General features: G+C 37.7%; 2 long non-coding RNA genes across 7 annotated transcripts in view; both read right to left on the bottom strand.

Moving 5' to 3' along the window:
- Positions 1–13,376, bottom strand: part of LOC110397450 — a 72,709-nt gene extending 59,333 nt beyond the window's left edge. For all 6 annotated transcript variants that reach the window (XR_002437803.1, XR_002437826.1, XR_002437798.1 and 3 more), the window contains exon 1: positions 12,999–13,376. This is a non-coding gene — a long non-coding RNA (uncharacterized LOC110397450). The remainder of the gene's footprint in view (positions 1–12,998) is intronic.
- On the bottom strand, positions 16,700–23,239 carry LOC110392587. The gene is made up of 3 exons (XR_002434496.1): positions 23,169–23,239; positions 18,707–19,231; positions 16,700–17,806 (listed from the first exon to the last, which is right to left on the bottom strand). It is a non-coding gene; the product is annotated as an uncharacterized LOC110392587 (long non-coding RNA).

Below are 24,028 nucleotides of genomic sequence, written 5' to 3'. Positions count from 1 at the left end.
ATACATCATTTTGGTCCATGAGGCTTTCAGTTTCTCTTTTCCTATACTAACCGCTATATCTAGTTATGGCTGGTTTCTAAATTAGGCATAGTATTTGTGAGCATTAAAACAACCACTCAAGAAAGTCCTCTTACCTCCCAACCAATTCCTTTATTTTAATGTAACTGTAACCTGCACACACCCTCCATATAGACCCAAGAAAGCTGGAGGCTCATGATCTTGTTCAAAAGTGGTAAAAAAATAAAACCTCCTCAGAAATGAAATGCATTGTCCCTGAGCCTTAACAACAAGCATAAAATAGGAGGAATGGAAATTGATGAAGAAGGGCAAAGTTTCAAAACAAGACAACATTTTTTTTAAATTAGAGACAGTCAATGTTAACTGAGCATTTGTTGTTTGAACCAATGGCCATGGTAACATAGTTTTATGTCTGTAGATTCATTAAATGCAGATTCATTACATGCTTAGTGTGATGCAGGGAGATATGTTACTTTTAATGAAATAACACTAAGAATAGAAAAATAAAGATTGAACAGTAGAAAATACCATCAGTTAGTGAGATGTATTAAGCTAAGAAACAGTCCTGTCTCTCATGGCAAGAAGTAAAATTTCTAAGAACGTCTAGAGCAAAAGAATGGAGAAAGCACTTAAAGATATAATTTCACGTGGGGAGGAGAAACAAATACAAACAAACACATAAAAAATCACACAAAAGTACCCATATGACAAGGTTTCCATCTCTATCATCAGTGATTCTTTTATAAAAACAGTGTAAATCTGACTTCAGCCTGAGACAACCTCGTTGCATATGCTCATGGGTGGCTATCATAATCTAATGGATAGATGCCCCTGCAGAACAGGAATAATATGAGGGATAAGTGGGATTAGCTCAAGGTACTTTACTTTCTCTCCACAGGCACTATTTTGCATGACAGCAACGTTCCAGAAAAACAATGAAATTAGTGGAGCGATAGAGGGAACCTCATAAGCATGGATTAACAAAAAACAACAAAAGAAAAGAAAATAAACCTGCGCAGAAGCAGAAATAAGGCTGCAAAATTTCTTCCTAACTCTTCATTCCAAAAGAAACATTCAGAGAAAATGCAAATATTTCCTCCCACCCCCAAAATGTCCTGCAATAGCACCGTCATTAGTTAGCACTTCCATTTCTACAGACGTGTTAGGACCTATTACACTACTATCTAAGCAAATTATACCAAAACTGTTATATTTTCTTCCTTAGTGTGACTCATGCCAGCTGGACTAGACTAAATATTATTAAACATCATTAAATATATTATATCCAACATTAGTTCATGCCAGCAAGGCTAGCTAACAAGAAGAAAAGAAAAGAAAAGAAAAGAAAAGAAAAGAAAAGAAAAGAAAAGAAAAGAAAAGAAAAGAAAAGAAAAGAAAAGAAAAGAAAAGAAAAGAANAAAGAAAAGAAAAGAAAAGAAAAGAAAAGAAAAGAAAAGAAAAGAAAAGAAAAGAAAAGAAAAGAAAAGAAAAGAAAAGAAAAGAAAAAAAAGGACTATTTCAGTAAATCATGCTCAGCTGCTGTGGTGACCAGTGTTAATAAATAAATAAATAAATAAAAACAAGACTTCCAGAAAGTCTCAGGTATTTTCAATAAATGGATAGGTGTGTCTACCAATCCTTCTGGCGGTATTTTTACTGCTGTCACTTTGCAGAAGATTTAAAAGGCAATACAGGAAAGTCTATAATTTGCTACAAAAATTAGGAAGTGCTGAAGTGCCTTGATCAAATTCCAGGGAGACCTTTCACACTTACAAGACTAAATGTCATTGAGCGTCCCTGGAAAGGGACCTACTTTCTGAACTGTCAGCAGGATAATCCCTCTTTTGTCTTGGTGTCCCCAAGAAACACTCCAAACAAGAACTTCTGAGCACAGTCATGAGGAAGACAGCTACTATGAACACAGAGATAATTGCACAACTGCAAAAACCTACTGAAAAGTACTTTCTAATGTTATGTCAGCTAAACAATTGCTGCACTCAATATTTTTTATGAATATTATACGTTCATATCCATGTCTATGTGCAAACACAGCAAGCTATAGAAACTGATGTGGTTTTTTTATGAACTAACGATGTTTTCAGTTTTCACAGTATTTCAAAAATTGCACATCAAGTCTACCATGCCTCTGGGAAGACAAATCAGCATGTGTTACATCTCTAAGTCTGCAAACACAACTCTTAAGTACATTATAGTGAACTGGAGGAATGCAGAGTACCTCAGAGGGAAAAATAAAATTCATAGTAGACAGTAACTACTTTCTTCTTGTCTGGAAGAATACTAAGATGCTGAAAATTGCTCATACTTAAATTACTATTAATTAAAATAAGTCATAGCTACTCCTTTCTCTCCTCCCTACTCCCTTTTCTCCTCCTGCCCCACAAAAAGCCTCAGAAAATTAGAAATGACTATAAAATGGAAACTTAAATTCCACTAAGTTTTGCTTTTGAGGTGAATTAAAATCCCTTTTGTTAACACTACAGTGAATAACTTGGAGCTTCAGTTTTGCTAACATTTTTCTAAAGTAACTGAATTTTCCTTATGTAAAAAAACGTTTAGTAAACGGGCACAGAAAACACAGCCTTTTCCAGCGCACTAACTTTTTCCTATATTTAAGTGTCCACTTTATCCTCTGCCCCCACTTATAAAATAAAGAGATAAAGATTTTAAAACTGTTTTTGGAGGTGCAGGAGTTTTTTTTCCTTTCCACAGAGCTGAATTTTACCTAGATCCTGGGACAGACCTCCCAGTTACCCCAGACTGTTGATTTCTGATCTTCGCCATGATTTCCTTTCTCAAGCTCCTTCTTAGTATCAGTATCCAGATTACACAATCACGAGGTCTCAGATATGCCTGTTGGATGAAGAACTGGCCCTGGGGAGCTGATAGCACTCCAGGCACAACAGAGTGAGAGGAAATAATTCTGTGCATGCTCAACAGGACAGAGAATGCAGCATCTCAATATTTCTACCCAAGACTTCCCAGGATCCCCAAAGCACTAGCCACAGAGATGGGACAGGATGGGTTGGTAGAGCCTGAAAAGAGTTGCACAGATGCACAAGAACACAATCTATCTAGCTTCCTCCTTCTGGTTCAGCATCTGCATGTATGGGAACTGCCATTTAACACTGAGCTTTGGAGCTCCCATCTCTCTTGGGCATCACTATGTCTTTTGTTTAAAATTCTCAGGATTTTTAAAATTGATTAAGAAGTTGAGTCACAATCTGATCTAGTTCCTGTTTTGTAAAGGTTAACACAAAAAGCCAACAGCCAGATTAATATAACAACAGCAAAATCAATCCAGCACGAGACTGAATGCACTAAATTCAGTCTTAACACCATCTACGACCTGTTGTATCTGCTTTCAATTTTATATGAGAAATTCACATCTCCTAAGTCCTTCGGGGATACAAATAATCTGAGCCGTTTAAATAAATAATTCCCCTTTTCCCTGATACATAATAACCTGCTTCCTTCCTGAAGGAAAAAAACCTCCACATAATTTTTCTTGAATCATTATGGGTCTACAAATCAGAACTTGCCCGAGTAAGGTAAATGGAGGGAAGGATAAAAAGGAGCTAAACAGATTAAAAGGAATTACAGACCTAGATTCTGTTAGCAATACAGGTACAACATACAAAACAGTATTTTGCATGCAGCAAGATACACACGCATTCTGACAGAGTTAGCATCCAGTGTAACTTCACGCTTTAGAAAGTGCCTTTGTGCCACCCTTGAAGTCATTGAATTCAAAGGGATGAAAACAGGAATAGAAGAACACCTTTAAAATGCCTTTCACGTTTTCTTCCAGTCCAAAATTACAATTACTACACGCTTTCTAAGCCCGCAGCCAGTTTTAGTAAACTGCTACTTACAGCTCTTGCATGACAGCCAACAGATGAAAGAGATGAGTGAGAGCTCTCATTCATTGCTGCTAGCAACCCACTGCCTTTCTGATCCCTTTCTTCAGAAACAAAGATTAGTTGGGGGGGGAATAAGGTAAAGGGTTATTTTTAAAAGTCCGTATTTTTAAATCACCATCCAGGAGCTGGCTGAGTTGAGCTCTTATTAGTTGCTTCTCATCTCACACTTGTTTCCATAGAAACCATCACCGCAGCATTGCCTGCCTCTATCAGAAAGTCTTCAAATTCAGTCGATACCAAACCCAGTTGGACACACAGGTGGATGATAGCAGCAGCACTGCTTAAGTGCTAAGGTTTGCATTGCTGGTCTCATCACACAGAAAGTAGATGCAGAAAACACAGAAGTCACTTCTTTCATATTGCTGGAGCAGTAGCTGGTCCAAATCCCAGCTGCTTCAGCGGAAGATCTTCCCTTTTCTCCATCACACCCAGATGAATTCATAGGTGGGTTGGGATGACAAAACACAAACTAAAACCCATTAAAGCTGGAAAATCAGTTAAATGGGGGGAGGTATTTACCTACTTTATCAGCACAGCAAAAAGCAGCTGGCTGCCAAACAGAGGTCTTCAACAATTCTTGGACCCTTTTGCCAGTTTCTAGAAATGTATAGTGGGAGTTCCCACTCATTTTCCTCAGGGAAGGAATATAGGGAGAAAAAAACCACAACAATCTGAATATTCAGAGGTGTTGTTTAGCATTATGGGTACCAGGGAAAGATACACTTTGAAAGGCTTTCGCCCATGGCATTTTTCTATTTAATAAGTTCATCTGGGAAGAAGAAAACTCCTTCCAGTGTCAATCACTCATTTCATAGAGGGAAAGAACTTGTTATTCACTATTTTTACGTAAAATGTATGCAAATTAATGACCAGTTGTCTTTTTAAAAATAAAAACCTGCCACAACTTTTGCACCACCTTTATCCCTATTGGAATATACCAAAAAAGTGACATTGAGATGACAGTCATGAGTCATCTGGTGACCCTAACTCACTAGTCAAATGCAAGATATAGTATTATTCCCTACAGACTGCCCAAGGGGACTGCTAAAAACTGCAGGATGGTGAATTCCTCTGATGTAAAGGAGAAGGCATGTTTAGTGAGACAGTCAGTCAGTATGGCTTCCCTGTCAACCACACCTTACTTCATTTCAGTTAGAGCAAATTGTTCTTAAAATAAATCTCATCTTCTCTTAGGCATACCCCGATAGGGAGAAGTTGGTTATAGATACAAAAACATAATAAAGGCTGCTACCAACTTGCTAACAACAAGGGAGCCTATGGAAACAGTCACTCAATGCAGAACAAGAAGTAGCAAAATCCAACCTGTGGAAATCCAAAGAAAGGACGGACTATCCTTACATGTCTGAGAAATGCTGCAATAATACCTGAACATGATTCCTCCTCTTTGTACCTACTAGGCCCTCCAGACAGTTCCTGTTCAAAAGATGTTCCCAAAGCATGGCAGTTCACCTGACATTCTAGAAGAAATAGAATTGATTTTTTTGTTGTTGTTTTTCCAGTGTATGAAAGCCTCAAGCTCTACATGAAACATGTACGTATTAAAACATCAAACTATACATTACAGAACAGTTTGTGAGGTTGGGTAACTGTGGGTAGGATCAGGGATTGCATAACAAACATGATTAACATGCGAGTGGATTGTAACTTACACCCACAATGCATAAGTTATAGATGTTCCATATCTATAGTTTTTAATGAAATGCTAGAGCAAACTAAAAATCAAAATGTGTACCATACTGCAAGAATGCATTATGCATAACGGGCTTTTGTAATATCTAGAGTTGTGAAGGATTTCTAGGTAGGAAGAATGTGTGAGTACAAATATTAGATTTTAAGTGAATTTCATGGATACAGAAGGTGATGAACTGAAAAGAAGAATGTCAGTTTGGTTAAGTAACAATTTTGAATCAATATGCTGAATACAGATAGTGGTGATCTCAAGTTGCTTCTCAGGAAGACTACTATTTTTGATGATATCAGTATGTACATATTTACGTTGGCAAAATTTGGTGTCCAAAGCACTTAATAGTTCCTTCTTCCAGAAAGCAATTTTCTAAAATCATGTTCTTTGGCCTAGCAGTAAATTATTCTCCAATAAAATATTTCAAAGATAAAATTTGTGGTGCAACAATGCCCAGTAATATGATTTTTATATGTTAATATCAATAACATTTCATCGAATGATAAGTGTGAATTTGCATTTTCATCATAGAAGGAAGAACAAATTCTCCTTATATCAGTTTTCCTGGTACAGGACAGTGCAGTTCCTGTCTGGGACAATGCAACAATCCTACTGAGATATGCCAAGATAAGAATATGTTTATTCAACAGAGAAACTTACTGTGCCCTCACCACATTCCCTGTTTAAATTTGCGGTATTTGCTCAGTTATGGAAACCTAGGTTAGCGTAATAGTTAAATGTCAAATTGAAGACTGGTGCAGTTTCCATCAAGGAGCCCAGTTTCCAAAACAACAGCTTTCAGTTGATGGCCAAGTCAAGGCCTTGGGGCCTCAGCTCTCTGCTGTCAGATGCAAGAGTCCTGGCAGAGCAACAGGAATGTAGATTTTGAGATGACAAAATTAAGAAGTAATGAAAACAAGATTGCTATACGAATCATTGGTTCAGATCACACTGCTGCCTAAATAGTATAGTTTATGCAGCAAAATTTAAAAATGTAATGCCAGAAGCTGAGAATAACATTGCAAAAATGAATTTCTTCAGATTCAAGTCCATGCCACCAGCAATGAATACACTGTCACCATTTTCTGATGCCGCAGGCCTAGAGGAAGGATGACAGCTGTTATTGAAGATAAAGATGATTTTGTGGAAGTGCTTGAGGAATTACCAACAAGAAATGAAAGTGCAAACTTACTTGCTTCTCTAAAGGAGAGGGATGGAATCCATGTAATCAATAACAGCAGACTGAATAAAAGCAAAAGAAGTTGAAGGAAATACCTTGATGAGCTACAGAAAAGCCCATAGAGGTCAGAGACACCTCTGGAAGATGTAGCCTACCTATTTTAGCAGCTTGCTTGCAGTTTACTCACAGAACAGCATTGACAGCATTAAGAACTGAATCTGTAATCAAGGGGGTCTTAGTGCTCATTCAGATTCAATGGGAATAGCATCTTTGTCTAGGAGACAGATCTACGGACTAATCTATGTGGTTTTGCAAGAAATTACATTTCCAGACTCGAGCAAGAAAAACTGTTTCAGAACCCTATCAAGCTGCAAGGGCAGAGGGGAAAAAATAATAGTAAATGAAAGAAAAAATCTCCCCAGTACTCATTAGTATTTGATGCAGGAAACCACTGAGGTGGGTGGCTCTTTCCCCACGCTGCGCAGAGGCAAGGTGGGCAGCACCAGGTCCGCATTTCCACAAGCAGCAGCCCAGCTCACAGATGCCCTGTGCCTGCACATGCCAAGGGGCTGAGCAGCCCTCCCCAGATTTGTGGTGTGACACAGCTGCCTCTCACACTGACACTGGGGCTTGAGCAGCCATGCAGTCAGCTGGATCAGGCAATTGATCTGGCTGAAAGCTAACCCTACTAGGGAAAGAAAAGACAGATTAGCTTTCAGCTGGTCTGTGAGCTTCAGAAGTCATTTCTGCAACAAAGAGGAGGGAGTACAAGCGCTTCTGGGGGCACTGCAGGCCCAGGTCAGCTGAGCTACATCAAAAGCTCTGGTCCCTCCAGGCACGAAGCCACCCGGACTCGCCGTCAGGTGATCCCAGCGGCCATCTGCGTGCAGTTCAGCGTGGGACAGCTCAGGCCGCAGTTCAAGTGGTGTCACATTACTCAGCAGCTGCCCCAGAAGGTCTCCAGCCAAAGAGATCGCAACGGCTTCATTCTCACATTTGGCATGGAGACCTACACATCACTCAGTGCTTGAGGCTTGAAAACATTTGACATCATTGGTCAATAGTATCATCAGGATGATTGAAGATGATGAAATTGATGCACAGAGACAAAGAATGTTGCTCTCACTCAGCCAGGCTCTGGCAGAACCTATTGATTTAAAGCAAACAAACAATACGAATAACAATATTCAAGACAACCTTAAGAGTTTATTCTGTTTGGCCCATTATTTCAACAAAATAGACATTATTTAAAGCTGCAGTTCTCACAAAATGCACACTGACCACACACACTACATTTATATACAAAAACACAGATATTAAACTTAAAAATTATGATAGAGTGCAAAATTAAATAACAAACGGGAGAGGTACCAAAAATTAAGGCTGATCATGAGCTCAGAATCAGACTTACTTACAAAACTACCTTTTTATTTTTAATACCTTTAATATTTTTAATACTTATTTTTAATAGGACCCCTCTCGTTAAGTGTGCAAGAAGACTGCTACTGAGTAATGGATTATTTCATCCTAATGACTCTGTTCTCAGGCATCTTCTGCATGCAAAGTGATACAGAGATAATAACAAAGACAGGAAAGATGTCCAGCGGAGAAGATAGATGATGTGCTGGCGATACCACGGTCAAGAACCATCAGAAGTTGAAAAGACTGGAGCTACTGCCATTTGGCGTCAAACTTTAAAGCCTTTTTCTGCAGGTAAAATAAAAACCAGCCAAGTCACTCCAATTCTACTTCCAACTCCCATGACATTTAAGTCAATGAGACATCTCAAGAGAGAGACAAATACTTGAAGTCCAGTGGATAGACACAAGAATAAATTAGTAGCCCTATACCAAGTAGGTATATTCAAGAAATCAATTAATTAAATCAAGAAATCAGTGAATTAATTAATTAACACAGTTTTGGCTTCATCCAAAATGCAAACAAATGTGGACCAGCTTTACACGTCACAGCTTGCTTACTTTGGGTACGCGCAAAAGAACACACATAAATCTCATGAAGAACGTGAGGGATATAAAAAAAAGATTTATGAGTATGCATCAATTTATGCATTATGTTATAATTTCTTCTCCTACTTCTCTTCCAAGATGTAAGACTAGTTGATATTGTCAAGGGGGTGGTTACATTGTATACATCCAAACCCTCTACAAGTTCTCTGCAAGAATACATGCAAAACCATGCATTTTAAAGAGTAGAAAATACAGACTTCTCCAATGTTATACATTTATTTCAAAACTTGGAATATATGATAGTTGATAAGGTAGCTGTTGATGAGAAAGAATAATGATTAACTTTATTCACAGGGGACAACAGAGTAAAAGAAGCTTAAGAAGCTTTCCCTTTTTCCTGCAACAATTCACAATTTCATGCATCTTTCTTACATAATGTTCAATAAATGGAAAATCTGCTACAAAAATTAAACTGTAACACCAGTAACGGAAACTTGTTTCATAAGCTGAAGGGAGTCCCAGAAAACGCATTGATATGTTTCTCTCAAATTTTTGTTCTCCAGCGAGATGGTGGTGATATTTTTGTGGGCTAATAAATGCTGTTGTATTACGCGAGACTGAAATAGGAAGACATCATTTCTGTATTCTCCTTTTGTAAGTTGAATTCTAGAGTTCTGAAGCAACTGTTTTAGTTATCATGCATGCATATAGGAAACCAAAATGCAAAAAGAACAAGGACAAAGAACGTCTCCTGATTCTACACTTATTCCAAAAGCAGAGTCTGCCTACATGTGCTGAAACAAATTAACTTAAATATTAGTGTAAAAAAGACAAAATGTACCATTCAACACAACTTCTTTAATCGTTATGTTATCAAATTAATTTTTTTCACAAAATTAAAGAACTAGCTATTTTTCCTTATTTGGTTAAAACAAGCACTGAGCATTGAAATAGTGTCAAAGACAAAATAAATATCATCTCCTTAGTATTTTTACATGTTTTTCTAGGACATCTGTCTTTCAAAACCATTTTTAAAACATCCAGTAGTGTTTAGGTCTTTTCTTACGGTTGCGCTCAAATAAAAAATCCAAAAAATCTACTGCAAAGTGAGCAGTACTTGCTTATCATTTTCTTATTGTAAAAAACAGCCAGCATATGAACATCTGACTATTCTAAAGAACCTTTTTAAGGTTAGTTTTGTCACTTGTCGCTTAAATCATTAGTAGGAATAGCTAGTAATAACTGCTGCTCTTCGAAAAGCTGAAGCAGTAGCACTATTGTGAACAAACCCCAAGGAACTGCCTCTGCAAACTCAGCTATCAATCTAACACTGAAAAGCAGCTCAGTAGTTCCAAAAAGCTTTGCAAATTCCATTTCTTTGAGAATTTAATCTGATAATTATTATCTACAGAGTACACTGAGAAAATCTGTCACCACTGTAGCTTCAAATTTTTAAAAATCACCTCAGGAAGACAAAAAAAAATTGGCACAGTGGGCTCAATAAAAATCCTAAGGCTCATTCTTATCCTATTCTTGAAAGTAAGCTATGAAAAAAAAAGAAGGTTTTGGGAAATACCACTTCTACTTCAAGTATTTTAGTTTAAACATGAGCACAACTGAATTATTTTTGCTGCACAGCTGTTTAGCTAAACTGAACTCTATTGCAGAAACATATTCATTACATTATTAAGGAGCAAATGGTTTTGTGTTTGTTTGTTTAAGCAATACACTGTCAAGTACTAAGATAAACAATTGATCTGACTTTCCTCTCTATGGAGTAGTAGCCAATTTATTAGAAAGCATATTAACATACTTTTCATATAATTTTATTTATTAATACTTCATTAAAAAACAGCTCCTGCTATTGTGTATTCATTTTTACATCTGCTTGTTGTATGTACATTGTGAATGACTACCAGAAATTTTGATACAACAAAATTATTACTACTCAGAGTATTAAAAACTCCTCTACATTCTTAATTACCTGTTACAACAGTTCATACTGAAAGAAATTCTAGTGTATGTGAAAGTCTAAGTGCCAGTAAGAGCCACACAAGCAGCACATGTCTGGTAGTAGCAAATATCTGATATTACTTGAATATAAGGAACTTCTCTAGAAAACTGGGAATGTCCTAGAGCCAAGCCACAGTTTACTTGACTGAAATGTTTTTAGTTAGTAATAATGAAGCAGCAGACAAACAGCATGAGAAATTGCATTCCTGACTTTTTAATATCTGTACAGAATAAATAAATTCATAATTGATCGATTATATATTCAAGCAGGGAAACAGAACGCTAGCCTTTCATTGTCAGCTGACATCCAGTCTCATCACCAGAGAGCACAAATGAAATGCTAATGGAAGAGAAGATGAATGCCAATTTCCTTCACTTTGCTCCAAGTTTCAGAGGCTCTCTACAATAAAAGATAGCTGTTTGTGGAGACTGGCTTGTTCCATACCATTAACTCAGAACAAAACATATTTTTAGTGGGACAGCAGTGTTTACTTGTAAGAACTGATGAATTGTACACCACCATTTATCACTTGTAGACAAAGACATTCAGGCACAATTTTGGACATAAATCAAGGTACATGCTCCTAAATAAAAAAGGGATTGCTAAGTCCCTAAAACTGCATAGATTGAGGTCAGATTGGCCATAGCAACCAAGAATGGTACTTAGGCCTCCAGTAAGACTTAGCAACCAATAAATGAGCTCAGATCTCTTTTCATCTCCACTGGTGTGAAAGCCAAAATTAAAAAGATTAGATCACGCTGCACCCATCACAATAGACTTCACAGTGAAAAAGTCATTTCTAGCCTTTGATTCACATCAAATAAATAACATTCATCCCTTCCATAATGAACAACTTTCAAAGTAAATTGAATCTCCATAGTGCCGCTTTCCCTTGCTGCACCGTATTTACATGACAATGTATCACAGGAAGCTCAGAGTGGGTCTTACAAATGGAAGACCGAGTGCAAGGCATCTTTAGTGCTGATTGCAGTATATTCAGCTTTAAAATGATTCCCATTTAAACATAATGCCCTGTAGATTATAATAAATATAAACAATGCTTTAAATCTTGCAGTATGAAACTTTGTCATTATTTCAATATGGAAATCACATAGTAAACAGCTCCCTCCCCCTTTCCTTTCCAGTCCATCCATTTGAGGATATTCAGCAAATTCAACTTTCCAGGAGCGCTGATGATACTATCTGCCTGGCGTTTCCAGGAAAAGGCATGGTACATCATTCTGTTTTGATTGCCTCTTTTCACACTATTGCTGTTCTCTCTCATATATATTTTGAAGTACTCCAGCGATACTTTTTAACATTGCAAACACATAGGCAACCTACTACCGCCTATGCACACAAAGCAGCAGGTATGGTTGTTCTTCCTCTCCCCAGAGCAGTAGTTATTTGTAAATAGGTAATACTGCGCACAGCTGCAGGAATCTAACACACATTTGACATAGGAGATCAGAAAACATAGCTCACAAATGTTTGCAGCGTATTGTCCTTCTATGCCCTGTTTTTCCCTCACACAATTTGTCATTACTAAAAATGAATAATCATTCCCCTCTTATTGTGGCTTGCCTAAACTGACATTTAAAGAAAATGTTCAAAAGCGGTAGATTAAGAGTTCTACACCTACAATAACAATATGCAGAAATAATTTCAGTCCTCTGCAGCAACAACTCATGTAGATTATACTATTTGAACTCAGCAGGGAACCTCATTAATTTTTAAAATTCTCTGACCCCAGTGCAGTTAAGGGTGTAAAAATAATTACAAATTAGGGTTGAGGGAGCTCTGTTTTAATATTGCATGTGTCCTATCAGCCACACAGCATTTTATTGCATATGGGCATTTATTACAGCTAAGCATAATTTTCGCTCAGTCAAAATGCATCTTCACAGGTAATTTTAAAAACACAAATGTTAGAAATGCTTTATTTTTAAGAACGTAACTATAGTAGCCACCGCTTCTATGCAAAACCCCTGCCTGCTTCCTGCAAACAGTCTCATAACACAAAGCATGCAAGCACAGTTTTACAAGCTAGTAACAGCCTGGATACCGCAGTAAACTGAAACACTTCTATAACCCGGCACATTTGAAAGCTAACAATTTCTAACTTATTTAGAAGGCTATAAAATACGCGTCTGTGAGTATAAATAGTCTCTCTTACCTAAAACTTGTCAGCAGAAAGATCCTTCTCCATTGTTGTCACCTCCAGTGCCCCCTCTTGCCACCATGGAGATTGGTTCTGCTATGTTTATTGCTGTGTGCCTCAGTTACAGCCGTGACACGGATCTGTCGGCAAAGGGGTGTGTGCGAGTGGGTGCGTGCAGGAGTGAGGAGAGCCCGTGGACTTCGGGACTGGGGATCTAAACCTCGGGCCAAGTCAGGGCTGGAGAAGAGCGATCAAAGCTCTGTCCCTTGTCAACGAGCAGACAAGGTTCTGCTTCCCCCCTCCCCAGTGCGAAGCAGGGCTGTCAGTAGGGATTCCCACTAGCGAGGCTCTAGCGGAGGCAGACCTTCTCCTGCTTGCTAGTGCCTGCCCAGCAGCCCGTGCAGAATACAGGTAGCTATTGTTCCTCAGACAGATATGTAGCCAGCCACTCAGACTCTGTCAGATCTCAACAAACCAGTGAGCCTGCCTTCGTTTTAACTCTTTATTTACTAGTGCTTTACTTTTTACAAAGGTCTCCTTTTGCTCTAGAGGAGGAGCAGGAAAGGCAAAAAAAAAAAACAAAAAAAAAACATGAGGACATCGGTACATCATTCTGTTTCTGTTAAGGAAAGTGTTTCAGGTTTCACGTACATGGGAAGAAATCTTATATACATTTAGAGGCATTGATTTTAATTTTGGAATCTGATCTAGCCTAGTGTTGGACAACACAGCAACAGTACACTTCAGCTGTAAAACAGGATTCCAGTTCCTTGAGGTAAATGACTCCTGTTCTGACACCTTCTGAATTCTCACAATTGGCAAGGAAATAAAAGAATTTGAAGAGACACCATTCATTTTTGCACAAATATTTCAGTTATTAAAAAAAAAAAAAACAAAAAAAAAAAAACAGCTTAGTGCAAGTGCTTCACCACAGGAAGGGTGATTTTCCACCAGCAATCAGTTTTCAGCACTGGCTGGAAGTGAATATAGGGTCTCCGAAACAGAAGTGTTAGAGCACAGACATATCCAGCCAATTAGTTGGCACCAGAGGAAGCAGATACTCATGCCAGTCTTGCAATGATCTTATTTTTTGGTAAGCTGATTTTACTTACATAGAAAGGATTTCTATTTAGTAAGACGTGGAGCTTAAGAAGGTATTCACAAAAACATAATCAAGGAAGCTGTTAGATAAAATATCCTGACATTTATGCTTGGTGCTTGACTTTTCGCAAGTAATGTGTTATTATTTGAAGGACTAAAGATTCTGCGTCCCGGTTTAATATTGGATAAGCTCAGCCAGGTTTATACCTCAGCTTTAAACACACTTTTCTCCCTTCTTCACTCTAAACCAGGCTTAACTTTATTTCAAGAAGGCTGCAGTAGAATGTGCATACTTGCTTTGGGGTGGATTGGCTGGATTGTTCTAAAGCAATTTTGAAGTGTGACGGTTGAAGATTTAAAAGAACATTTTTCCCACAGCAATAAAATGTGATTTTTAAAATACAGATTTGTGGGTTTGTTTTGAATAACCAGACTGCTAACACAATTGCAAATTAGAGACGTGATGTCAAAAACCATATTTTAACCTGGCAGATGCTATCAAATCAGACAAGCCTCTCCAACAATTACATAAATAATCATTTTATCAGTAACATCATAAAAATCTGCATGCGCTTTGTTTGACAGTTTGCCAATGGTCATTTTATAGTGTTTCACATCAGTTTTTCTTCATCTTTGAGAATTTGATTAGACTTCTACAAAACTGCCAGGCATTCAATGCTTTTCGAGGTTCTTGCATTGCAGCAAGGAAATGAGCAGACCAGCAAGAAAGCAAATCAGTGTTACTCAGAGCAATGCACTCTGTGCAGCAGAGTACCCCTGGACCAGCAGATGCATTTTAAAGAAGCAGGACTCAGCATTCACAAACTCTGCTGCTGTTTCGTCACACAGCATCTGATTTATGCCAATGGGAATGTCAGTCGTCAGGGACTGAGACATCCATTGGACTGTATTTTTTTGCTCTTTGCCTTACAGAAGTGTCCAGCATTGTGCAGAATGAAAGCTTTGAATCAAATATATATTTACAAGTCAATACCGTTCTTCAATAAAACATGATTTTATTACCAATTCTGAATCATTCTGCATCTCTGTCCTTTCTCTTTCAGGCAAACCGGTAACAGTGGCCACTGAAACCTAACACGTAACTAAAAATTGCTGAGGAACTGTATGCCAGGCAGCCTCTGTGCTGCCGAGTGCTGGAGGAGCTGTGTTGGCCAACAAGCTGGCCACAAGGCTGCAACTACAACAGCCATGGAGAACAACCTGGTCTCTTCTACTCTACCCACCATGCTGAAAGCACTGCAAAGTGAGGACCATCAACACCACCCTGAGGAAGGTCTCAAGCACAGCTGTAGATCACATGAGGCTTCTGAGCATGGACATATCTTGTGTCAGCCTCTGGCAAGGCCTTGCTCAGCGCTATACTCTGGGATATTCTGCCCTGAGTGGAGTCTCCTACACATCTTCCAGTGCTGTTGCTACCCTGGCTGGATAGCTACACAAATGCACGCACCATTCAAAAACAACATGGTATTAAAAAACAGGAGGTTGTGAGAGAATGAAAACTTTCCACAGTGAGATAATGTGAGCTGGACACCGCGTGGGAGAATGGAGAAATCTGTGCTTTCTATGAGCGCCTGACTTCCTCCCCAGAAACCCTTGCTGTTTTTGCTGGATTCATCCCCAGGCTGCATCCGTGAGGGAAACAGCTTTCTTCAGGTTTTGAGACAATACTGGAGGAAAAATACTTTCCAAAAGGCTTTCTGTGCTCTCTGATGGTTGCCTCTGGGCAGGAAGATGACCCTTCCTTCCAGTCAAGTTTACCACAAATAGCTGATAGCAGACACCTTGCTACAAAGTATGCACTATATGATTTCTGTAAAGGGCAAAGTTTCTTGAGACTGAGTAGCAATAAATATATATATATATATATTTTTTTTCTCTTTTAACAACAAAAGCTCACAAGCACAGATCTGTTGCTTAAGCGGGAGGAAAAGCAAGGCACGTGTTATGGGCACAACGCTGAATATCTCATGTAAAATAGGATATTTGAACAGTTCGAACTGATTTCTCAGAAGGAGAAAGAAAGCCATGCCTGCCCTGCATAGTAACCCTGTGCCTGAGAACGTTGCTTGTGACCACACAACTGTAGTGACTGTCACACTTGCACAAACAAGGCCACATGCCAACACCATGCACCCGTTTTCCTTCAGAAATATCAATGTAATAATTCTTTAGTAAATAGCTTTGCATTAAGAGATAATTCGTAAGAGATACAAAAAAACCCACAAAGTTTCAGTAACTAACTGCTACACTGGTGAAATACACATCACATACTCCAGCACATAGCCTCAATTAACCTTTCACCTCAGTTTGTAGACAAACTATAAAAAGTGATATCTCCCTGTGAACAAAAATCAGGTTTATAACTTCACATTGTTTGTGGCTTGTTCTCTGTACAAATGAATATGGCATGAGGCAATCTTTATGAGCTGCAATCAAATTTTACTGATTTTGTTTTGATCTTCTTTTCCTCCATATAGAAGTTATTGTAAAACATGATATGTGAAAACACTGATATTTTCTTATTTTTTAAATAAATTTATTTAAAAAGTGGCAACCAGGCATTATTTATCACAGAAAATATGTAAAAATATAAGGTAGGAAATATCAAGTTATATAAATATTTAAAGGGAGCAAGTGCCTGTTTTGCTTCTGATGTAGGGAAGTACAGTACACGGTTTAGAAAATAATATTAACAGATGCTTAACTGTATTTGTACACTGTGATAGAAAAGAACAAGGTATTAGAGTCAATAAAGTGTCCTTAGGCTTCCCAACATTTTACATCTATATCATTAACGAAATAGCTTTTCTTTAAAATGCTCTGCTAAAACAGCACAACCTTTCTTCCCCCCGACTCTTCCACAGAAACATTAATTAGAGTATTGCATTCTTCACTAGATGCTTTGTGATAGCAAATGTCAGGGATTAGGACTCAGCAAGATAATTACAAACATTCTACATAACAACATAGGAAACTAGCATCAGAGATGCATTTCACCAGTTCATGTTTCTCATACAGATTACACTTTTGATACATGACCTGTTCGGAAAAATAGGTAGAAGTCGACAGCGTCCTCCCCCCACACCTCCGAACCCACTCTTCCCCTCAGCATGTGATTACTGTAGAGTTAGCATCAGCAGACTGAATCACAGTTCAAAATAAGGTGTTTCATTTGTAAATCCTCAGATTCTGAATCCAAAACACACACTTCACAAAACCTCCCTCAATTCAACACTGAGCCCCAACACTTACTAGCTGTTGATATATGAATTACAACCACAGGCTATATTTGTGTATTATAGGGTAAATTAAACTATTTTTAGAGGTTTATTCTTATAATTAATTTTGTACCCAGTTCCAAATCAAGACAAGAAATAAATAGAATAAGACTTTTCCTAAAACAACAACAACAACAAAAAAAACACAATACAAATGGGATGAAAATGAATAGAGTTTGGTTTAAGTAGGCAGACTACATTACAGATTTTCCAGTTTGACAATGAACCTGTTATCAGGAATTTGTATTTAACAGTTGTTCTCATCAGCTCAAAGCCCATGTGGACCTACCATTTTAACTGCTGATTCACAGGAATCGCTGCTTTCAAAGGGCCATGAGTAAAGTAGCTGGTTGGAGAAAAAAACAGTCAGGGCTGCCCTTGTATCTTCAAGCCTCCACGTGTAGTTTTCTTCCTCAGAATCTTTGATAAAAGTCAGAATACAACATGATTTATTGATGTAGCAAAGTCATTACAATTCAGAGCAAAAAATGTTATTGGACTTCCCTCCAGCTAGTGCTGTTTAAGGAAGCCTTTAAAAAGCAATTTAATTCCATTCCACAAAGTCAAATTTTCTCCACAGATAATTGGTTTCCATTATATGTATAAAAAGCTACAATGAAGCCAATAAGTCAAACTATATCTTTCTTAGGATTTATATTTATTACTGAAAGATTGACCTGCTTTTACAAGAATTGTATTTTCTTTTTCTACTGTTCACCTGAAAAACCTTACTGTCAATAACGTAAGTACATATTACAGTAACATTCAACAGTGTACCATGAAATCTGAATATAACCAAGAATTATTCTGATCTCTCTCATTTATTGCCAAAAAAATTCATGCTGTCATCTGTCACAGATTAAATCTACATGTGTTAACTTTCCCAATATGAGTTAAAACATTCACACTACTTTCAGAGCTTGAGCCATGTAGTTGGAAAGTATTTACCTGGTTTTGGTCAATATTTTAACACTACTACACTAAAACAAATATTAAAGCCTGTTATTGTGCATATATGAGCAGTATCTAGTAACGTGTATTATCACTGGGTATGTTTATATTCAGAGAGCACCAGTGCTCTTTCAGCATCTTAAAACATTGGATTTGCAAAGCTAATTCACTAATTTCAGCAAAGCAACAAGACAAAGCAATTCAAAAGCTAACAAAGTTGGGAAAGCAGCAACAGACGTTAATTTTTTCCATAATTAAAAAACTTAACCAAAACCACGAACTCATTCAAAAGCCTAATCCTGCTTAAAAGTTGCATATGACTAAAAATAACCTTCAGGCTAAAGCAACAAATGAAAAAGCAATACTTACCAAATCCCTCATCTTGCTTAGAATTCATGTCTTTTTCTTTTCTTTTTTTCTTTCTTTCATTTCTTATTTTTTAATAAGAGTGGGAGATTCAAATGTGAAAGCTGTATTAGTTACTGTCCTGTTCCCGCAGCTCTTCAGTTGTAAGTATGGAGGAAGCTTGGCTGGTATTGTTTGGAGAGAAAGACAGTGGCCTGTGTAAGCCAAGAGGCTCTGCACTGTCTGAGAATCTCTGCAGTGCTCTTAAACTCCTCCACAGAGACAGGTATTTGTTGCTGTCTGTTGTCCAAGCCGGTTCATCAGAGCTATTACTGTCACCTTCATTTTTCAGTCGTGGAGGCCCTACGTGCTGAGAGGAGAGAGGTTTCTTTCCTTCACTATTTATTTGCTTTTGGATTGGAGGAAGAGGCTCCGAGATTTTCAATTTGAGATCAAAGACAGGCACGTAATGGGACGCAACAGAGTTTTCTGAAATGTGCTCAGAATAGCAGTCCAAGTTCCCACGTTCAGCGCTCGGAGCTCTGTAAGCTTCATGGGGAAAGAAAGAAAGATCGATAGATAGATAGATACATGCACGCAGACACGCACACATTTTAAATATATTAGTTTTCCCCCTTGCAGCACTGCAGTCTCTCTATTGTCAAATAATAACTGTATCTGAAAAGAAAGCACTTAATAAGGCTAAGGTCAGACTGCTTAGACTTGGCATTTGCTGCGATAACAAATCAGAAATGATAGCATCGTACAGATTTATGAATTTTTTGCCCCCGCAGTCACAAACATCAGACGTTTACTTTATAAAGAAAGCTTTTAGATTCTTCCTGCAGTTTCCATAGTGATTTCATTTTTTCCCTTTTATCACAGATTGGCTGAAGTACTGCTACCCTTTGTGCTTTAAAAGGCTTGTGCTACCAACTCTCGATAGAAAAGCACTGATGCTAAAGCACACACCAACACAAACTGTCAAAAATAATTGAAATAGATAAATGCTGCCTAGAAAGGGTTTCAGTATTTTTTCCACTTGTCCCAAACACTACTGGAGAATAGTGTTTCAAATTAATAAATGTAATTAACTTGAGCCAAGCATATTACTGTTCTGTTTCCCACAACCTATAAAACTTCTGTTAGGGAACTGGTCACGCACAAAATAATCTATTCACAAAAATCTTTAACAGAGCTTATTTCACATAAAATGCCTGTTTGTTGGATATAAATTAAAGCAATTTCACTTAATTTTTTGAATCTTCTAAAGAAAACACGCATGCAAATGATATTTTTCCTCTTTCTAATAAGTTTGTTCTGTTAGAGAACATACTGGCTTAAGGAACAATTACACTGTTTCTGGCAGAGCAAACAATGCTCTCTATTGCTGGAAAGATAACCACCTTTCAAAGTAAGCCTAAAGGATTAGTTTCTGTTTAACCCCTTGCTAAACAAATGTGACAGTCTTCTCCTCAACAAAACAGAACTCGGCTAAGCAAACATTTTTTATTCTGTTATCACGCCTTTAAAAATGGAGTCTTTAGATTACAGAATGCATGCATAGTATTTCTCTACCTCTCTTTCAATCAGCTTAATAGAAAGTGGGTGCACAGCTAATCCTAGCCAGTTGCTTCACTCTCATGGGAGTTCCTATTCTTGTAAGTCAGACATAGTCTAACTTATCAAAAATATCAAATTCAGATCAGGTACAGATATATTACAAAAACTCCTCAGGCTGGAAATTTTTAAGGTGACTATGAAAATCATGAGATTGAGATATTTGACCTGTGAATATTGCAATAACTTTATTTTTATACAAAATTGGCAAAATCCTACTGAATACGGTACAGTTAAACAGATATTTTAATATAGGAAAAAGATAAAAACTGGGCAACATTCCTTTGGATGTACTTACAAAAGTGAATTATTTATTTCCAAACAAACTATCTACGGCAAACTATCATAATCCCTATTTTCATGTCATCTGTTTATGAGGGAAGTTATGGAACAGACTTTTGTTATTGGAATGTTAAAATCTGCTCTTAGGCACTACCCATCCATTAAACAGGCAATAAGTGTGAACATAAAGTATGTTAATACTTGCTGTCAATAAAGTTTATTGGAAGAAAGAGATTGCAGCATGGTGAAAGCGAAGAACTAAATGTAAATCGATTACCAATAGAGATTTAAAATAAAAAGCAGACAGTTATTAAGATCGTGTTGATTACTGACATGCTCCACAAGTGGTCCTTGCAAAAATCAATACAGACAGATGCAGCTCTGCTGGGATCTGATCTGATCTGCCCTGGGACACGAGGGTGGGCTAGCTGAGCTCCTGAAGTTGCTGTTGCCTCTCTGTAAGCAACCAGTGAACAATCACTTTTAGCAAACCAGACGGAACCTGGACCTGTTCTTCATACCTATTTTCCACCACAGACATCTCAAGGATCATTTAATGAACCAGTTAAACACTGTACTGAAGTATTCAACTTCATCCAGCTTCCAGTGATAAATATCATCATTCCTGCACTGGTAAAACCACCATCAACAACAAAAAATGCTAAACAGTGATTCCAGCACAAACTTTCTGATAGGATTGCAATTTTTCACAATCACTTCTCCTTTTTTTAAAGAAGAAAATATAGTTAGCACAAAGTTGAATCATTCTAGGAGATATTTTATGCAAGAAGGGGGAAATATTACTGTTGTTTAAAAAATAACTCACCAGTAAGTACATGTAGGTCTCTCCAAAAATAATGCCTCCTGTTTATTTCCATTAAAACTACGACAAACACCACAACAGTATTTGATAGAGCAAATTCTCAGCTACAAAGCACTCTTTTTCAACAGAGTCACCATCATTAGCTGTGCATTTTCACCAGTGATGAACAAGAGCCTGCATGCTGTGCTTGTAACAATCTGCACCAGTGAATGTGACCCACTGTCACTGTCGCCACCACTGAAATGCACCACCCACCACCTCACTGTGCTCACATTCACAGTTTGATCTCCATAAAAGTTCAGAGAGCATTGATGAATGCCAGTGAGTGCCATTTTTCCAGCACTGAGGAATTCAATGACACACCTTTGCTTCATACGCACTTCCAAATCAGATGCCATTCTGTCAGACTGCCTCTCTCCTGCCGTCTGTCACATGGCAACAAAATGTAATGGAATATTGGAGGGAAGGTTCAGCCTCTACTGCCATATCACCAACATCTGCCTCCGATGTTGTGGACTGACATCACAAGATAGGAGGCATTACTTTCAGAGCAGCCCTTGTATGTACATATATTGTATATACACACACACACACATATATATAAGTTTTGTCCCAGCAGAATAAGGGTGAAAAATCTGGCTTTTACAATACAAGTGGCATTGAAACTAGTTTCATCTTACCTTGAAACACTAAGTCATGCACTAGCAGGACCTTCTTTCCAAACATTACATACATTGGATATTCAAAGTGTTCCTGTAACTTTCATAATACAATTGATTTTCTGGGACTTGTATAACATTTCTGATTTTATCCACTGTTTTTCCCTAACCAGGGAACCCCCAGTAAATTATTTTTATAGAAAGAAAACACAAACTAAACATTTCTTAAGCATTAGGGACTAAATATGGCATTTGAAATGAAGTGTCAACTGACAGTTTAAGTTAAAAATGATTTCATGCTCCTTTACACATGGATCTGCATATTTTCCTAGGAGAAAACTCAGCATACAGCTGAGCTAACTAAAAGAAGTAAATATTTGTTGCTATATACTTTTAGTTAAATGTCTTCTAGTATAAACTATTCTTCAGTCAACCAGCTGATGGATGTCCAGTACATCCATTTATTCTCTTCCACAAATAAGAAAAACAGGCCAAGTTCAGAGTATGACATCCTTCTCCTCCTCCATACGCAGACTTCTTAGTTTCAATAATTCATTAAAATATTTAGTAAAAAATCTAAAGAGAACTCTCCTTCTTCAGCAGTTCTCTAGCAATGAGAATAATCTCCTCATTCTCCAGATTGGGTAGGGGGAGCCAATAGACTGGTGAGCCAAAAAAACAGACTCTAGTGATTGGTTTCCCCACATCAACCTGCAAATCACCCCACAGCACATATGAAAAATACTCTTCCAGTGTCATTTCTAGACACATAGCAAGAGACAAACAGCTCCTTAAAAAGAGAAGGAAACATCATTTGCTTCTCTCATCTAATATCTTCCTAATTTTTCTTTTGGGGAAAAAAATATGCTACTCTCTCCTAAAGGAGCAGATTTCCCAAGATGCTCCTGCATTTCTGTGCAGCTTCCTAAGATCCTCCTTCCCTCATGAAAGAAGAGTGTGAGGAATTCTGAACATTAAACAGTGATTGCATTTATTCAAAGACAAAAAAATCTGCAATCCACCATGAGATATGAACTACAAGAGAAAATATTTTAAAATGTATATCCCCAGTACAATCAACCAAGAACCAGGTCTTCCCTACCTTGTGTTGTCTGCCATTTCCTGAGATAGAACAATCAAAGCTCTCCACTGAGACCTTGAAAAATATATCTGAAAAAAAAAAAAAAAAGATTTTTTGCAATGACGTTTCTCTTGTGCAGTAAATGGAATCTAAGAAGTCATTCCTTTCCTAACAATAAAAGAAATTACTGAGGTACAGAAAATGCAGCCTGAAGTGTCAAACTAGTCTTTCTGAGCTAAACTAAGCTCTTAGAGGACAGTAAAGCACGCACTTTATCTGGGCCAGTGTTGAAGCATACAAAAGTTCTTTGCTGCTTTGTTTTCAGTGACTTCTCAACTCACTAAAATATGTGGCTATAAAACTGTTGATGTTTGCTGGAAATCTTTCTTAATGAGAGAAACCGTCAGACGCATCTAAAGAGCATCAGCTCTGAATCGAAGACATAACTTACTGTCAATGCCAGTTCAGTAGAAAATTTGCACAATTTCTTTTCCCTTCAAAAAGATGTAGACACATAACTGTCCTACACTTAAAATCATCCTACATTTGTTATCCATTCATTTAAAACAACCATTTTCAGATACTGCAAATTTTTGCTAGAAGACAACTGACCCGAATTCTCAGAGCAGGCATCCTCTCCTCTTTGGAAATCAGCAGCTAATTACCAAGAGGGGAACTCTTTTTAAGCTATGTCTATATGCACATTACATCGGGATGTAAGACTACTTTTGTACATGCATCTAGGACAGCTGTGAATGAAACCATCTTAGTTACCATGATACATGCATTAAAACAAGAACTACTGATTCTGGTACATCAACAAATATACACACTTGAAACACTTAATAACATCTGAACATTTTCTAAGGGGGCATCCAGCA

This window comes from Numida meleagris, chromosome 1 (genome assembly GCF_002078875.1).
Source record: "Numida meleagris isolate 19003 breed g44 Domestic line chromosome 1, NumMel1.0, whole genome shotgun sequence".
Lineage (NCBI taxonomy): Eukaryota > Metazoa > Chordata > Aves > Galliformes > Numididae > Numida > Numida meleagris.
Note: the sequence above shows the minus strand (reverse complement) of the source record. Positions and strands in the feature narration are given on the sequence as shown.